The sequence below is a fragment of the Engystomops pustulosus genome, chromosome 8 (assembly GCF_040894005.1).
Source record: "Engystomops pustulosus chromosome 8, aEngPut4.maternal, whole genome shotgun sequence".
NCBI lineage: Eukaryota > Metazoa > Chordata > Amphibia > Anura > Leptodactylidae > Engystomops > Engystomops pustulosus.
The window spans coordinates 37,174,775-37,194,219 of NC_092418.1; the positions used below are offsets into that span (position 1 = coordinate 37,174,775).

Genomic DNA, 19,445 nt, shown 5'->3' on the forward strand with positions numbered 1-19,445 from the left:
TATATCATTTTCTTCATATGCAGTCATTTATCTCCTAATAACCAGATCATTGAAGTTCATGACAATTTATTTTCGGTGGAAAACAGGTTTAAGCAATCCATCTATCAGTGCGATGTTAGGACAGCCTGTCATATAGTGCTATGCAAAAATCAATAATGACCTCCAGCATATACCATGATATAATGGCACTTTATTTTGCAAATTGATTTTTGATCTTTCCATTGTTTACTTGGTTTGGAGATAACACTGCCAGAAATTTAGATTTTTTTTACTGTATAAATAATTGTTAGAAATTATGTTACCATTAATGACTTACATATATAACAATGAGGCACCTTTACTAAGAACAGTGCAGTCCGTACTATGCACCTTCTTCATGAATCTAGTGCCCTCTGCACTGCTTTGGCTGAGTGTACCACTTATTTTGGTGCGCCTTTAAAGGACACCTGTCATCAGGTCTTTGTCACTTGTCCTGTCACTACTACCTGTTGGAGCAGCTCACAAGGATCCCATCCCAGCCTTTATCTAGTTATTTCATACATTAATCATTGTAAAATCATCTATTTTTTATCATGTAAATGAGGCTGGTCACATGGTAGGAGGCAGTGATGTCACCCCTGTTACCCCTCCCCTCTCCTCCCCCTGCTCATGTCTTTGTGTAATGTATAGTAAAGCATGGCTAGTGTGTGTGCTGTATCTGCTGACATGCTGCATCCTCCTAATATACAGGTGAGAGACTCAGACATCAGCTACACATGAATCTGACATGTTATGCTGTAACATGGCTGCCTGGAGCTGTTGTATCTCTCCTATACACACACACATGCACACACAGGCTGTAGGGGGCACCAGCACCAGGAAGCACATCATTATACAGCCTCACATCATTATACAGGCTGTCAGTCATGCACTGGGGGTGTGGCTGTGCCTCCCACTCATGAATAGAGTGGACAGCTTGAATATGCTAATGCTTCATTGGACATTTCACAGGTCATTTGCATACAGCTTTAGGACCTCATTGCTTAGGGTTACAGGCATGTAGAGGGACAATGAAGGGATAGAGACAATGCTCTCTAATGGCAGTTTATGAAAATATATTTAGTTTAGGGGGGGTATTTTGCATGACGGGTTCTCTTTAACATGGGGCGTGCTATACACTTCTGTCGGACTTTTCATGTTAAATCCGGTGCACGATCTGACTGAGCACCGGAGCGCCCCCTTCAGTGCAGAAATTTGTGTTGCATGAAGAATAGTGCAGCGTGCATCACAAAATGGTTGCATGTGCCACAATTATGTCTCGGACACTTCTTAAATACATGAGCAAGCAGTTTGCACTAGAAAGAAACGTGCAAAGTCTCACAAAAAAACTGGTGTACGGCCCTTAGTAGGGCTGGGGACACATTCAGGGGCATAACTACAGGGGTAGCAGTCATAGACACTGCTATAGGGCCCGCAGTGTCAAGGGGCCCCAGCAGTCAACCTGACACTAAAGAATAGGGGATGTACACCATTATATATATATTATTCCTCATATTATACAGTATATTTGTATGAGTGTATAAATGTGTGCAAGATTGTATAAATGTGTGTTATTGTAACTCATATGTTTGAGTATACAAATATCTATACGTCTGCTTAGGGTCCAAGCCTCTCATAGTATTGCCCTTGGCTACATTGTAAAGGAATTAGAGGAACCTTGACCCTGGTCCTAGTAGACCTGTGGTTTAGTGTCCCAAGTCACCCTGTTAGTCCTGGTATCTCGCTCTGTGGCAACTATATAATAAGACAAATTTTTTACCTAACTAGAGATGAATTGTTAGACACCTCGGACTCAGGACCCAGGTAAGTGCATAAGTTTGTTTTTTTATTAGTGGCAAAATAATGGGCAATTTTGTTGGTTAAGGTTCCCTTTAAGCTCCTGTGTTTTTTTGTGAACAACTCATAAAATCATATGTTACCATAGGATCTTACCTCTTGATTCTATTACTCAGCAACCTAGAGCCCGATATTATAAAATTTCCCATTATGGTGACAGTATAAAGCCCACAGCTCTTATGGGTTATGGAGCTCATGAGAACCTTCTAGTGACTTTGCCCGTATCACCACCAATGGTGAAGTCATCTTGGCCTTTACAGAATACCAAATTGCGGGCCTTGCTCTTTGTAGGGAATAACAGGTTTTTGGAAACAAACTGTGAGGCTCTGAGGAAATCCTATAAACGGATCATTGTTGAAAGAAATTGTATGTTTCGTATGAAGTTTACAATGAGTCATTGTTTGCGCTGACACTCTGGAGCAGTGCCAGAACTCCAGGTTCTCTGGATATATTGTGTGTTCGGAAATTAAATTGACTATGTAGCCATACCTGACCGAGATACAGCAACCGCAATATTCTTCTCAATATTATGTCTCCTGCTACAATCCTACAAATAGGATTACATGTTACATGAGCAAATGCAGAATTCTAGAGCAGTAAAAATTGGTAGCATGAAAAAGACCCACAATCTTCACCTATTGTCTATATGCTGCATTCTGATCTATCAGTTCAGTGTCATTTTCAGAGGTTTTCTGGACCTTTATGAATTTTATGTCTCACGATTTTCTGCAACTCTGCTCCTAATCATGTCTACTTCTGGCTCCAAACACAACAAAGATACTACTGCCAGGAGTCTGCCATAATAACTGATTGATGGAGCATTCTCATGTCACACCACTACTGAGTGGCGGGGTAGATAAGCTGTGACATCATCTATTGTCAGTAGTGATGTAATGATCGGTCAGTCTTATCTATATAGAGGTCATTGTACAGGGAGAGGGAGGAGATAAGCTGTGACATCATCTATTGTCAGTAGTGATGTAATGATAGGTCAGTGTTATCTATATAGAGGTCATTGTACGAGGAAGAGAATATAAGCTGTGACATCATCTGTTGCCAGTAGTGATGTAATGATGGGTTAATGTTATCTATATAGAGGTCATTTTACAGGGAAGGGGAGGAGATAAGCTGTGACATCATCTATTGTCAATAGTGATGTAATGATGGGTCAGTGTTATCTATATAGAGGTCATTGTACAGGGAGGGGGGGGAGATAAGCTGTGACATCATTTATTGTCAGTAGTGATGTAATGATGGGTCAGTGTTATCTATAAGGAGGTCATTGTACAGGGAGGGGGAGGAGATAATCTGTGATATCATCTATTATCAGTAGTGATGTAATGATGGATCAGTGTTATCTATATAGAGGTCATTGTACAGGGAGGAGGAGATAAGCTGTGACATCATCTATTGTCAGTGGTGATGTAATGATGGGTCAGTGTTATCTGTATAGAGGTCATTGTACAGGGAGGAGCAGATGAGCTGTGACATCATCTATTGTCTGTAGTGATGTAATAATGGGTCAGAGTTATCTATATAGAGGTCATTGTACAGGGAGGGGAGGAGATAAGCTGTGACATCATCTATTGTCTGTAGTGATGTAATAATGGGTCAGAGTTATCTATATAGAGGTCATTGTACAGGGAGGGGAGGAGATAAGCTCTGTGCTGTATGATGTAATGATGGGTCAACAATATTATGTATATAAAGATCATTGTATAGGGAGGGCGAGATAAGCTGTGAAATCATCTTTTGTCTGTAGTAATGTAATGATGGAAATTTCTAGAAATGTTTTTTATTCCATTGTAATCCCTGACTATGATGTAAATGTAGGTAACTGATGAGGTTTATGGATAATTTCCTCCTCTATGATCCAGATATGATCCACTCTTTTTCATAAATTGCCTATGTGCCTTTACTGCCTTAATAATAATCCCTGAATGTTCATCGGGTGATTTAGCATTCTTGCTACTTACTTTTGTGCTCTCTGCAAACTCTCCTTGGATCTTTGTCTACATGTCTGAACATTGATGAGTAGTAGGAGCTGAAGTAGAACATTATGATTAATCCTGCTCCTTCCCCTCTGACTGTGAGAGAAAGGGGCACAGTGGGTGATGCCATTAGGACAGACTGAATGAAAAACAGGAAAATGTGTATATATTGCGAGGGCACCATGGTGAGAAAAGCGAAAGGCTGAAGCTCTGATGGAAGAGATTTACTGAAAAATTGCCAACCCCTTTGCAGTTGATGCTGAATCTTGTAGTGCACACTGCACAGCAGTGAAGGTGTGTGAAATGACAATAACATTTTGTGAGCACAGTTGCACCAGATCTCTTATGTACTATATGGGCTTCTTCTCTATGCCAGTTACTCTGTAGTAAGCACGTACAGTAGTGGCTATTTACAGCGGTTATTCTCTGCAAAAGCTCAGATCACCACAGAAACATTTCATTACATGAGATATACTGCTATTTTATAGGAGCTGAAAAAGTACAGAGGAAATATTTACTGTATAACAAGCCATCGCTGATTTTTCAGATAAAACAGAGTGTGACCTTTATCCAGACAGAACTAATGAGCTTTCCTTATGCACAATCACTATGTACCTATTGTACTGCCTTGGTGAATCTAATCTACGTACTGACAGAGCTGCTCTATAAACGCATAGTATTTCACATTAATCGGGCCATAGATGATGAGATATTTCACAGGGGCGTGTAGCATTTATTCTTAAAGGGGTATTCCCATCCTAGACATTTATGGCATACTACAGGATAAGGCACTGATTTGTTATCATTGCATAAGCAGACAAAGCTTGGATTGAGATGTGGTCATGCTGGTCCACACCTTTGTAGATTTTTGTAACTAGTATAGTCACCCATGCTATTTGCAGTCATAAAGGTGGCACCCCAATTCATTGAATAAGATGTCAGCATCAGGGTTTAGAGCGGTAGTAGCTGAGCAGGTTTATATAACGTTTACTTGTAAACACTTAGTACGGCTTGTCTTGACCATAAAGAACTAGTGTATACACATTGCATCATATTTATCATGTGTTTAAGATATATTAGGGGACTTTTGCTATGCATTATACGCCAGTTATTTGACATAGAAGGCATGTTATAAGCCTAATTTCTGCCTCTTTTTGAGCTTTATCTACTGTTACACCCAAAGTAGTGTTGGAGTAGGTTGGGCGGGGGGTGTGAAAACCCCTGCCCATTACATTTGTCTGGCAGAAAATTTGCAAAGACTAAAACTAAAACCTCTGCCAAGTCAGACATGTCCTAAACCTGGAGTCTCTTGGTAGATGTTTACCCCATGTATGTATCTGATCACATGAAATCACACAAGCCTCTATGGAGGCACAGGGAGGAGTAGAAGTCCATGTGGGCTGCTGTTTTGTCATGTGACCAGATACATACATGGGGTAGATGTTGCAAACTTAACTGGGTAAAGGACCTTAGATGACATTACCCTGGTCACATTAGGTGCTGACTTATCTTGCATGAGGCAGCAGTTGTTTTAACCCCTTCCCACCCATGACCTTTTTTTGTATTTTGCTCCCCTCATCCAAACAAAAAATTCCCCCAAAAATACCAAGTGCAGTAAAATTGACAAAAAAACACATTTGCACCATTTTCTTATGGGTTCCAGTTTTACAGTTCTCCTTTAGTCTTTGCACCAGACTGGGCAGGTGCTGTACGGGATAGGTGAGTAAAAAGTAAATTATTTTTACAACCCCTCCAAGCCATAATAATTTAAGTTTTTTGTTAATTCATCCTAACCACCACTCTTTATCTGTCTGCTGTGTATGAACTTGAGAACAGATTTCAGAAATACTTGTACTGCTCACCGCAGTAGAAGAAAGAAGCGAAATAATATGACAGAGAAGCATTTTTCTTCAATAAAGTATATTACAAAGTACACTGTTATTATCAGCACTATTGATTTCAGCAACAAAATGCATAAAAAATGGAGTTATACTCAACATATGCCACTTTAAAAAATATGGAGCATGTTTCCATTTATTATATTTATTTATATATTTTACTTTGCAAATTCTTCTTGTAAATGTAAATGTTTGTATTGTCATTTTATTGTGTTTATGTGCTTTCATGAACAAAAATATACTTTTTTGATGTACGGAAAATCATAATAGCCCCACATGGTATAGTTACAGTGAGAACAGGAACTATGCCAGTAATAAAATATTTGCTAGAGATAATATCTAGGTAACATACAACATGGAATATGATTTGCTACATCAAAATAGGGAAAAAGACATATACACTTGCCCAGATGATTAAAGTCAGCAATTTTTATGCCACCTCTGTGTTTCCCAGCTATTTTATATTCTGAAGACTTTAACATGCAGCGAGTCTCTGGAGCTTACCACCTTCCCGCTTCAATACATGACCCCTTGTCCTGGCACTTGATATTTCACCAGCATTCATCATTCTGTGGTCTTCTGCCTTCCACTGGGAGGGTGCAGGGCTGGGAACCATAGTCAGTTTCTGGATCACAGTTATATCAGATGAAGCTAGAAATACAACAATGTATAGAACTACGTACTGTGGAAAACATTGTTAATACAAGATTGGGATGCAGAGCTCGTGAATATGCTGTGTGTCTCATTGTGCAATCATAATTATCTATATGTTTTACATAGGACTGCTGGTCAGGTTCAGGTTGACCCAAACATATTGCCAGATTGAAACCCCTGGGACAATCTAGTCATGGCTGATTGCTTAGGGGCGAGCCTTGGCTATCATTTACCTGGGGAACACCCCTTGGCCAACCATAGCCATGGCTAGTTGGTAGTGGCGGAATTTCGGCAGGTCAGGCGACCATCAGGTCCAATCATCTCTACTGCTTGTATACCCGAATGTGCAGATGTCTTCTCCCTTTTTCCCTATTGGCTTGAAATACTATATAGCAGTGTTCCCCAACCACCGGGTTGTGGCCCAAGACCAGGCCGTGGAGCACCTAGTCCCACGCCATGGAGCACCTAGAATCAGGCCGTGGAGCACCTAGTCCCGGGCTTTAGCCAGTCTCTGTAAAAAGAGAAAAATCCAATACTCACCTTCCCTGTTCCAGAGCAGCAGTCCTCTCTTCTTTACTTCATTTCCGTGTTAAATCACTGCTCTATTGCCGATATGAGTGATAATGTCTTCGCATCTGCTGACAATAGAGCTATGCAATAATGCTGAAGAGAAGTGAAGGAAGTGTAGACTGCTGTGGGGGAACAGGGAATGTGCGCTTTGGATTTGTTTTTTTGACAGAGTTCGGCTGGGAGATTGGGCATTGGATTCAGAGGGTGGGGCCAGCTACAGGAAGGGGGATATAGGAGGGGGGCATGCTACAGGAAAGGGCATATGGGAGGAGGCATTGCTTAGTAAAGGGGACACTGAAGGGGGGCAGCTACAAGAAAGGAGACATTGGAGAGGGGCAGCTACAGGAAAGGGGACATTGGAAGATGGCATTCTATAGAAGATGGGACATTGGAAGCAGTGTGACAGCTACAGGAAAGGGAACACTGGAAACAGGGGGGCAGCTATAGAAATAGGGGACATTGGAAGCATTGTGACCACTACAGAAAAGGGGACAGTGGAAGTAGGGGTGACTGCTATTTGAAAGAGGACACTGGAAGCAGGTTTGGCATGCTACAGGAAAGGGGACATTGAATAGGGTGATGATTCCGGAAATGGGATTTTGAATGGGGGCATGCTGCCAGAAAGGGGACATTGGAGGGGGCATGCTGCCAGAAAAGCTGACATTTGAGGGGGGTTATGCTTCTGGAAAGGGGACATTGAAGAGTGGCATGCTACAGGAAAGGGGACAATATAAGTGGGGGTGGGCTTCTTTAGTAACAATATAAGTTGGTAACGCAGGAAGTTATGGTGGGGAATGCACACATACATTTTTGGCTATAAAACTAGACCCCATCACCCCACCCACCAGTCCCTGAAGAAAATTTATGCTCACAGCTAGTCCCTGGGCAAAAAAGGATCGGGGACCACTGCTATATAGTATTATGACTGTTCCTGTGCCTGTAATTTTCTAGATCAGTGCTCTAGGATCAACTGCAATATTGCAATCAACAGACCCATAGGTGATCAATAGAGATGAGCCGACCTGATGTTTGGTTTCAGCCTGTGTGACCCAAAGATATTTTGCTGAGACAAACTGACTCCTAAAGCAACTAGTCATGGCTATTATTGGCCAGGGGTGTCCCAAGGGGAACTTCCCTGATTAATCACAGCCATGGCTAGTGGCTATGGGAATCAATCAATCAAGCAATATGTCCATGCCAAACCCGAACTCAAATGCAATGGATCCGATCATCTCTAGTCATCAACACATGAGACCTGTTCTATATGACCCCATTCAAATACACAGGGCTTTGAGTTTGCCATAGAAACAACATACGACCAGAAACAAGTTTGTGTGCATGTAGTGTGATCCTTCGGATGTCATAGAGGCACATGGGGGTCATAGATGTGTTTCCTAATAGCTCAACTGATGTTTACTGACAATCGGTGGATCTTTAATTCCAAAAGGGGTTGCCCAGATAGAACGACCCATTTAATTGTGTTCAACAGAACTATATTATTAGGACACACCATTAATATAAGTTTGGTGGGAGTCTGATTATTTACCTGGAAAAGTGTCATGATCTAAATGTTGACTTAAAGGACATTTACCACCAGGAACATGGATTGTAAACCAAATACACTGACATGCTTGTGTGTGGCCCCTCTGGCAGGAACAGCTCATATTTTAGCTTCTTAAGCCCTATTTTTTAAAGGCTTTTAAAATTATTCAAATGAGCCCGTGGGGCCCTGGGGTAAATAGGTGTTAATGTAGCCTGGAAAAGCCTTTTTTCCTAAAACTAAGGGCATAGGAAACATAAAGAAGATTAAATCATGCCAAAGGGGGAACATACCAGTATGTCAGTGTACTTGGTTTACAATCCTTCATCCTGGTGGTAGATGTCTCTCTCCTGTTTGACTTACACAAATGTCACCCAGAGCAAAGGAGAGGAGCTATCATGCAATTTTGGATGAAATACTGCCCTTTGTGCACTGGAATAAAAGTTCTTATTTTCCATGTGCTGCTAATAATAAATGGATAATAAAAATATGTTTAACCCCCAATCCGGAGCTCCTCCCCAGCACTTAGCAGCTATGGATTCACAGGTTCCCTTTAAGGATGTTTCTTACCTAAACAAACCATTACAACGTACTGCTTTGACCTGATGTGAAGGTTAGTTGATAAATCTTTATGAATTCCCTGTACAACATTTCTACTCCGGGTTGCTATGGAACTGCCTGGACACAAATGCTCTGTGAAAAATAAACGATTTATAAATTACATGCACTATTTATTGGGGAAAACATAGAAAAACTGAAGTTATACACAAACCTTGTCCTTGCCGCTCTGTGTTTGTCATTCGGAGGAAATTCCTACTTTAGACATTTAGATACAAGAAGATATATTTTCATTTTTTTCTTCCTTCTTTTTTTAAACTTGCTCTGAATTTGTAGAACACAGTAGATTGTATGGAGCTGCATAGCCATTCTATTGCCTATGGATCTACTGTATAGATACATATATAGAAAAGAAATCTCACATTGTACAGTTAATATCATTAAATACCCATTATGACATAAAGTGAATGTGCACCAATTTGCATGTTGACTGATTAAAATCAGATTAAAAAATATATTAGTTCCCACTATAGTATTATAGATATACATTTTTTTCCTTCTATTTCTGTACATTACGGGGGCAGACAACTTCCCGAGCTTTAGTAACAGAATTTAGTGATATACTTACATGGCAATTGTCAGACTTGCTAAGGTCTGGAGAATTTTGTAAGCATGCTTTGCGCAGGGGTCAGTGGTTGATCTAAACATATGTCATTGTGCAGAAAGTGATGTAATGATGGGTCAGTGTTATCTATATAGAGGTCATTGTACAGGGAGGGGAGGAGTTAAGCTGTGACATCATCTATTGTTAGTAGTGATGTAATGATGGGTCAGTGTTATCTATATAGAGGTCATTGTACAGGGAGGGGGAGGAGATAAGCTGTGACATCATCTATTGTCAGTAGTGATGTAATGATGGGTCAGTGTTATCTATATGGAGGTCATTGTACAGGGAAGGGGAGGAGATAAGCTGTGACATCATCTATTGTCAGTAGTAATGTAATGATGGGTCAGTGTTATATATATATATATAGAGGTTATTGTACAGGGAGGGGGAGGAGATAAGCTGTGACATCATCCATTGTCAGTAGTGATGTAATGATGGCTCAGTGTTATCTATATGGAGGTCATTGTACAGGGAAGGGGAGGAGATAAGCTGTGACATCATCTATTGTCAGTAGTAATGTAATGATGGGTCAGTGTTATCTATATAGAGGTCATTGTACAGGGAGGGGGAGGAGATAAGCTATGACATCATCTATTGTCAGTAGTGATGTAATGATGGGTCAGTGTTATCTATATAGAGGTCATTGTACAGGGAGGGGGAGGAGATAAGCTGTGACATCATCTATTGTCAGTAGTGATGTAATGATGGGTCAGTGTTATCTATATGGAGGTCATTGTACAGGGAAGGGGAGGAGATAAGCTGTGACATCATCTATTGTCAGTAGTAATGTAATGATGGGTCAGTGTTTATATATATATATATATATATATATATATATATAACACTGACCCATCATTACATTACTACTGACAATAGATGATGTCACAGCTTATCTCCTCCCCCTCCCTGTACAATAACCTCTATATATATATATGAGGTTATTGTACAGGGAGGGGGAGGAGATAAGCTGTGACATCATCCATTGTCAGTAGTGATGTAATGATGGCTCAGTGTTATCTATATGAAGGGCATTGTACAGGGAAGGGGAGGAGATAAGCTGTGACATCATCTATTGTCAGTAGTAATGTAATGATGGGTCAGTGTTATATATATATAGACGTTATTGTACAGGGAGGGGGAGGAGATAAGCTGTGACATCATCTATTGTCAGTAGTAATGTAATGATGGGTCAGTGTTATCTATATAGAGGTTATTGTACAGGGAGGGGGAGGAGATAAGCTGTGACATCTCTATTGTCAGTAATGATGTAATGATGACGTGTTATCTATATAGAGGTCATTGTACAGGGAGGGGGAGGAGATAAGCTGTGACATCATCTATTGTCAGTAGTGATGTAATGATAGGTCAGTGTTATCTATATAGAGGTCATTGTACAGGGAGGGGGAGATAAGCTGTGACATCATCTATTGTCAGTAGTGATGTAATGATAGGTCCATATTATACATAGAGGTTATTGTACAGGAAGGGGGAGGAGACAAGCTGTGACATCATCTATTGCCAGTAGTGATGTAATGATAGGTCAGTGTTATCTATATGAAGGTCATTGTACAGAGAGGGGGTGGAGATAAGCTGTAACATTACATATTGTAAGTAGTGATGTAAAGTTCAGGATAGGCTCTTAGCTCTTAGCTATTAAATGACATCTACCACCAGTATGAAGGATTGTAAATTAAGCACACTTAGATGCCGGTGTGTGCCCCCTCTTTCAGGATCTGCTCTTCTTTTAGCTTCTTTTGACATTGTTTTATAAAAAAAAAGGGTTTTATTACAAATAGCCTCAGGAGCTCCGAGCTCCATATATGTCAATGGAACCTATAGCTCCTCGGGCTCATTTCATAATTTTTAAAAACTATTTTTTCATACAAACAAGGTCCTAAGAAGCTAAAAGTAGAGCATATCCTGCTAGAGGGGTCAAACAGCAGCATGTGCTTGGTTTACAATCCTTCATCCTGGTGGTAGATTTCCTTTAAGCTGAATTTGTAAGGAAGTGGGAACTGGTATATATTTTGTATGTATATTTTTTTTAAACCCTGTGACAAATTTGTCTTTCAAAATTTTGGTTTGCCAGGAAAAGGGATTAGCATTAAACTTCTCTACAGACACTTTGATAATTCTTACACGTGATTGTTACAGCCTGGGGCCAAGGTTCAGTAAATTATCAGCATTCAGAGGTTTGCCTCTGTATTGTACTTTTTATTAAATTAAAATAGTGACATGGAAAACATTTGTAAAATATTTTTTTTTAACATACAAAACTACCTGTAAAGTTATTTTCCGAGGGGTAGTATTCAGGTACACATTATTGTCCATATTATAGCTGGTTGGTGGTTATACTGGTAAGAGCTCCAAGAGATCTGTAGTAACTTAGATGGCTTCATCTTCTCATAGAAGTGATAATGTATCACTGGGATCTGTGGTCATTCCCTGATTGGTGGGGTGGGACTGCAAGTATCCCTGCTGAACCTTTCCATTTCCTATCACAGCAGCCCTCGGGTCCCCTGCTATCGAGGTGAATAGAGCTGTGTGTAGCAGGTCTTAAAGTAATGACTTGTATTAGTCATCACTTTAACACGAATATCTCTGGTACCCCTGCTAAACTTGAGATTGAAGACCTGTCATCAGAAACCACTACCAGTATGTTGTCAAACAGCTGAGCAGCTTCTAGATCACGTTTCTTTCATAACCCTGCTTGGTGGTATCAGAATATTAACTTTATGTTATGTGTAAATTACCGTATATACCGGCGTATAAGACGACTTTTGAAGACAGAAAAATCTTCTGTCTTCTCTGGGGTCATCTTATACGCCGGTAATCGTCTTATACGGCGGCGGTCGGGTCCCGGTGCATGGAGAGGGCTCACGGGCTGAGCCCTCTCCATAGCCGGTAAGTCTTCGCTGCATATTGCAGCAAAGGCTTACCGGTAACACCCTGCTAGCACCGATCGCGGGTGTTTGCACAGCGATGGCTCTTCAGTCTTCCGTGCCGTCTTCTCTCTTCTGCTGGGCGCCGCCATGCTTTTCCCCGGGGCCCAGTCTGACGTCAGCAGCGGCGCTTCATACTAGGCGCCTGCCGGGGAAGATCAATGGCGGCGCCCGGCAGAAGAAAGAAGACGGCGCGGAACACTGAAGATGAGCCGCGCGGACATCGGGGGAGCAGCGCAGCACATCGGGGCCACCGGAGGGTGAGTATATAAGTTTATTTTTTTTTTTAATGCTGGGCTGGGCTGTATACTACTGGGGGCAGTGCTGTATACTACTGGGGGCTGTGCTGTATACTACTGGGGGCTGTGCTGTATACTACTGGGGGCAGTGCTGTATACTACTGGGGGCTGTGCTGTATACTACTGGGGGCTGTGCTGTATACTACTGGGGGCAGTGCTGTATACTACTGGGGGCTGTGCTGTATACTACTGGGGGCTGTGCTGTATATTACTGGGGGCTGTGCTGTAATGTTGTTGTTGTATGCCTTATGTTTATGAGCGACAGTTTTCCTGCTATATACCTGCATGTCATAAGAATTTACATTAAAAAAAGGACCATGTTAAATTCAAATCTGTTTTTTTTTTAAATTTTTACCGGTGTTTTGTATGCATTGGAAAAGGGGTAGTCTATAATATATAATATATATATATAGAATATATCTTAAACTCTATATTTTAAACAGGAAAGTAGGGGGGTCGTCTTATACACCAGGTCGTCTTATACGCGGAATATGCGGTAAATGTATAAAGTCTTCAGTGACTTCACTGTTAAACTCTCCGGCTCTTTGACTTCATAAAACCAATTTACATCTCACTTCAAAGGTGATTTTCTGGATGATGCCACCACACCAGGCCATGAAAGAAACATGGTCTAAAAGCTGCTGAGCTGCTTGACAACATACTGCCAGGTTCCCTAAGAATGTTTCATACATTCTTAGTTGGATTAGGTGCAAATATTTGAATCTTTAAGGGAAAGAGAATTACTGTATTTCAATAGTGTTACTTTTGTAAGGTTACTCTTTGTAAGTCAATTTCCGACCCCATAACAAGCCTTTGAACTTGACAATGAATAGAAGCCAACTCATATCTGTTTAGGGGGTTTGGTTTGGATTTTATCAATAGTCGGTTAAAAGACATGTTAAAGGGGTATTCTAAAAACTCTTCAAACAGCTGATCTGTGAAAGAGTCAGACATTTGGGGTCATTTACTAAGGCCCCGAAATGCGTTTTTCCTTTGGGTTACCCGAATATTACCGATTTGCGCCAATTTTTCCTGAATTTCCCCGGGTTTTTGGCACACGCGATCGGATTGTGGCGCATCGGCGCAGGCATGCATGCAACGGAAAAGGGGGGGGGGGCGTAGCCGTCGGAAAACCCAACAGATTCTGAAAAACCGCCGTATAAAATAAAAATCTCGCTTGACACGCGCTTACCTGCACCTAGCAATGGATCGTGAACTCCAGTGAACTCCGACGGACTTCAACGCAGCAGCGACAACTGGTAGACATCGGGCGCACTACTTTAGTGAATCGCCGATAGACCCAAATCCTCCACAGAGAACGCGCCGCTGGTTCGCGACAGGACCGGGTAGGTAAATCTGCCCCATTGACTTAAAGGGAACTAATTCTCATAGGTTGCACTAGCCAGATAGATCTACATTTTTCCATACTGACTGGCCTCCTTATGAATGGTCGAAATGTATGTAGTAGACAAATTGGCAATTGGGTGAGTTAAATTACCCCAAATATAAGCGGTTTTAGAAACTACAGTAATATAGCTGTATTTTAGGTTTGTTATTCATTATGTATAATGAAAGTGTGAGGACAATATCATCAATTTCCTAGCTGTGTCTATATTTAATAATGTAGTTTAGTCTTCTGAAATATTTTTTAACTGTTGTGCTGATGTAGGTGTAACCATATGCCTTACTCCTACTTTACTAGAAATGTGAATCCTTCGAAAGAAATATTATCCTGCATAAATAGATTATATTGTGTACACTAAACATTTGCACTATATTTGCTTTCAGATATGGATTAGTATGTTATATAGTACTGGGGGGAAGGTAACATTTTGTTGTGGGTTGTTTGGTGCCAATGAGGTCTACATTCGGTTTCAGATTGTTTCTTTATATCGATCTCCGTCATCTTTGCATCTAGAGAGGGCTCTAATGGAACATAGAAGAACAAAAACAGCAAAGTATCACCTCACCGGTCCTCCGGTCACACAAGGACTCCGATACCAGGAGCAAACACAAAAGGGGGGAAGTAAAAGAAAAAGGGATGTTTGGATCCCTAAATCGAAAGTAGAAAATGTATTGGTTGACAAAAAACTGCAGCATTCATTCCCCACCTATACGTTTTCCGAAAGGAAACCACTAAATGTTCTTATTCGTGGCTTGGGAAACCCCTTTGAGAAGACTTAGCACATTTTTGGTTTGCATATATACAACTATTGAATATATGTTGGCGTTCTGCTTTGTGTGGTCAATTGTCTCTTAAGTATAATTTTAAGTGGTTACCTCTAGTTTTAGGAAATACTGTATGAAGTTGACATGTTCTATAGACACACGTCCGCTGAGGATATTCCAAAGCTATTCGGCTGGTAATAGATATTATTTCTTTCATTTATTACCCTTGTGTCCCCTACCAATCAACATAATTGGGCACCATGGTCTTCTGTTTCCCTTATTTACACAATTGCGTCAATCAGGCATATGGAGATGCTTAGGCAAACATCTGGCTGTTCCCTTCAAAGTTTTCCTTATCCCATTCTGGAAAATGTATTTGCATGTATCTCCAAAGTCTATGGCATTTACAATGTAACTTGGTTTGTAGCTAACAATGAGGGTCCTAGCTTTCAGACCACTGCAAATCTAGAATTCAGGGGAGTAACCAGGAAGGTGGGAGGCAGCCCAGGGGCCCATATCAGCTCAGGATATTGTGTCGCATGGAGGCCAGCGCAGTTGCGCCACAAGAGGGTCACAATAGCGGTGCACCGCAGGGCGCCGCCACGGCCTTCCCTGCCGGCAGGCGCATAGTATGATGCGGCCGCTGCTGACGTCATACTACGCGAAGGCTGGAGAAGAACATGGGGGCGCCCTGCGGAAGACTGAAGAAGATAGAAGACAGAAGAGGACCCGCGCTGATATCGGGGGAGCAGCGCTGCGCATCGGGGCCACCGGAGGGTGAGTATATAAGTTTTTTTTTTTTTTTAAAGTGCTGGTTTGGCTATTGACTCGTGTATAAGCCGAGTTGAGGATTTTCAGCACATTTTTTGTGCTGAAAAACTCGGCTTACACACGAGTATATACGGTATATAGCAACTGAGCTTTATTGACTCCTACTGGACCACCCGTTTAAGCAGACTGTTGATGAAGCTTTACATAACAGTTTAGACATTTATTAAATCCACTATACAATAATAACATCAAAGAGGGCGATCCAGACCCTTCAAACCTCCCCCGCTCGTGTAATGTACATGTAAAATGAAAAGCACACAGCCGCAGACAATGAAAAGAAATAACTCTGAAGCTATCATCTTGCACCAGAACAGCTCTGATGAAAGACCACTTTATAGTTTTCCCTTCAAACTAACCCTCCGACTGATAACGTCTCTGAAAGGAGTTCTAAGGTGAACATGAAATCAGAACTTAATTTATTAAAGAAAAAAAAATCGACATAGGAGAAAAGCTCTCTAATAACATCTTTTAAAATTATGAAAATGAGCCTCAGGGGCTCCTATCTCCATCCACTTCTTTATCCGTTGTCTGCTTATTAAAGGGGTTTTCCCACAAAGGCAAGTTTGGCTGTATCTACAGGATAGGGCCTGACTTGCTGATCAGTGGGGTCTCAGTGCTAAGACCCCTGCAGATTGCGAGAACGAGGTGTCCGACCTACGCGCTCCTCAGACTAATGGAGCAGACGGCCGTGGATGACCGTTCTGCTCCATCAATCTCTATGGAGCTGACGGAGATCGCAGAATTTGGGAAAACCCCTTTAATCACCCTTCTATTCTGCTTTACTGCTGTCTCCCACCTCCGAATGGAAACTGCCGAATGGAGGCATGATTATTTAGCAGATGATGGATCCAGTTTTTCTCAAAAACTATTGATACTGTTCCTGGAGGCACAGAGCAGCATGTAAGTGCGCTTGGTGTACGACCACTGCATGCACGTGTTAGATTTCCTTAAATGTTTGTGAATACTGCCTGATCTGAAATCTAGGTAACTGATATCACCTTTGTTTTCTGACTACCCCTTTGCATTTCTGAATGTACCCCACGTTGAGACTTCAGCTTGGACTTTGGATATCCCTGATTGGTGATTTTTTTTCTTGACCCACTCTCCTGGTTTTGGACTACGTTTTGTCTCTCTCCTTTCCCATCCTTTATCACCTTTGTTTTCTGACTACCCCTTTGCATTTCTGAATGTACCCCAAGTTGAGACTTCAGCTTGGACTTTGGATATCCCTGATTGGTGATTTTTTTTTCTTGACCCACTCTCCTGGTTTTGGACTACGTTTTATCTTTCCTCTTTCCCATCCTTCACCTTATTTATGTATGGAACAACAACCATTTATAGTGCTTATCAGTTGAGTGATTATTACCAGAGCTCATTGGTCCCATCCTCCGCCCTATACAGAAATACTTATTCCAATTTGCAATTTTGTTTCTGTTTGTTTTTAATTTATTTTTAGCACTTTAGCACTAAGGCAAGGTTCACATCATGTTTAATGACTTAGTTTGGAAGGAAGGATCTGGAAGGTTCTCTTACAACAGGGGGCCAGGACGTATCCCTCTGTATACATATATTATAGGATACCTTGTTCTATTCTTCCCCTTCCCCCCAGAGAAGGAGTGATTGGCTGATGCTGATGTTCAACGTGTTTCAACCTGATGTAAATGTTGCTTAACGAGGCAAGGTGACCGTCTTGCCTCAGGCAGCACCCCCTGCAGCAAGATTAGGGCAACATCAAGGGTTACATGCTACAAAGCAGGACCTGACACTTAAAACTGACTTTTCACATATGATGTCAGCATGGATGTGGGACGCTGCATTGATGAACCACTATAAAAATAGCCTCATTTATTACTACTGAATTGTGCAAATGGGGGGGGGGCTTGTATAGCTTTCCTCGGGCAGCAGAAAGTTTAGCTTCACCCCTAAACTTTCAGAAGTTCTATATGTTTGGTTCTTCCACTGTCTTCCCAGTTTTTATACAGAGGGGCTTTGACCCCTAGTCGGTAACTACTTCCCATGCCAGTGTTACAGCAGTTGTCCCCGGCAGAAAGTTGTATGTTGCTCAGGAAGATATAAAGTTTTATTACCCTTTTTTCTCTTATATAAAACCTTTACAACCCCTTTAATATACTCTATTAAACGCTTTCTAAAAACCTCTTCTAAGAAATAATTTTTTTTCAATATTGGAACTCACTTTTTAAAAATGAATAGAATAGAATAAAGCTTCCCGTTATGCAGACTCAGTAAATACACATGAATGGCTACATAGTTTCCAATGCAAATAACATGGATATATAATAATAATCCTGAGAAAATCTCACCAGAATCTCTTCGGGCTCCCACATTTCTGAAACCATAGCAACAAAGGTTCATGTGCTGCTTGGTGTCCTCCGGCTATCACCTATGAATGCGGACCATCTGAACGGTGATCCTGAACATGACGCATGATCCAGAATTTATTCAACATGAGATGACTTCATCACACTATGGTTATTGATCTGACTGACACCTTCTTCAGGCCCGTGGCAAGGTTAAACTTTCTGAATAATAAGACTGCACGTAGTTTAAGCTTGTGTATAAAATATATGCAAAATTACACTTAGAGTCTTGTTCTCATTCCAGGATCTACAACAAAAATATGAGTTGGACAGATAATTCTTCATAAATATCTCCAACTGAAACATGCCATTGAAGCCCAATCCCACACAAGCCTATCTCCTCATATCCTTTAATAGGAATATGCAAGTCACAGTGACCAAGAGGGCTGATATCAGCAATATACACCCACCGGCTAGTTCTCCACTGTCATAGACTGTTGGAAGGGCCACATCCAGTGGCATAACTAGAAGCTGATGGGCCCCAGTGCAAAGTCTGTGCCAGGCCCCCGACTATAATGTATGATTTATAGTACTAGTCTTCTCATATGGGAAAGTGACACCTTATGGGCCCCCAAAGCCTCTTGGGCCCAGTTGTGACTGCACCCTCTGCACCCTCTCAAGTTACGCCCCTGGCCACATCCCAATCCTAGTTGAGGACAATATTGTTGAGCTGTGCTCTTCACACCTCAGAGTGTCTCCATCAGTTAACAATAAGATGATGCAGCTGTATTATACCCAGCAAGCCTATCTGACCCCCATCTGGCTACACAGAATGGGTCATGTACTGACTACACCTGGTCCGTGATGCGCTGACCTGGAAGCTGACCTCTGGCACATGAGCTGGAGTTGCCTCCCTATACAGGCATTCTGGAAAAGTGTAATAGAATTCTTGTCTTCATCGCTACCTAATTCAGTACCACAGGCATGCCTTTTGGGCCCGATGTCTAAAAACGATTGTCCTCATTATCTATATACAGAAGCTGTAATGAAGATTTATTGATAATCCTTGGTCCCATGGCAGCACAAAATTTTGAAACTCCAGCTGTCACTGGGACAGAACAAAATTTGTCTGG

The 19,445-nt window shown here is 41.4% G+C and overlaps 1 protein-coding gene and 1 long non-coding RNA gene across 2 annotated transcripts in view; one reads left to right on the plus strand and one right to left on the minus strand.

Moving 5' to 3' along the window:
- The window catches only part of SHISA9 (shisa family member 9), a 235,675-nt gene that overhangs the window by 19,980 nt on the left and 196,250 nt on the right, over positions 1–19,445 (plus strand). The window lies entirely within an intron of this gene.
- LOC140074582 (uncharacterized) lies at positions 5,975–9,407 on the minus strand. Its single transcript, XR_011849211.1, has 3 exons — positions 9,301–9,407; positions 9,099–9,221; positions 5,975–6,415 (listed from the first exon to the last, which is right to left on the minus strand). It is a non-coding gene; the product is annotated as an uncharacterized lncRNA (long non-coding RNA).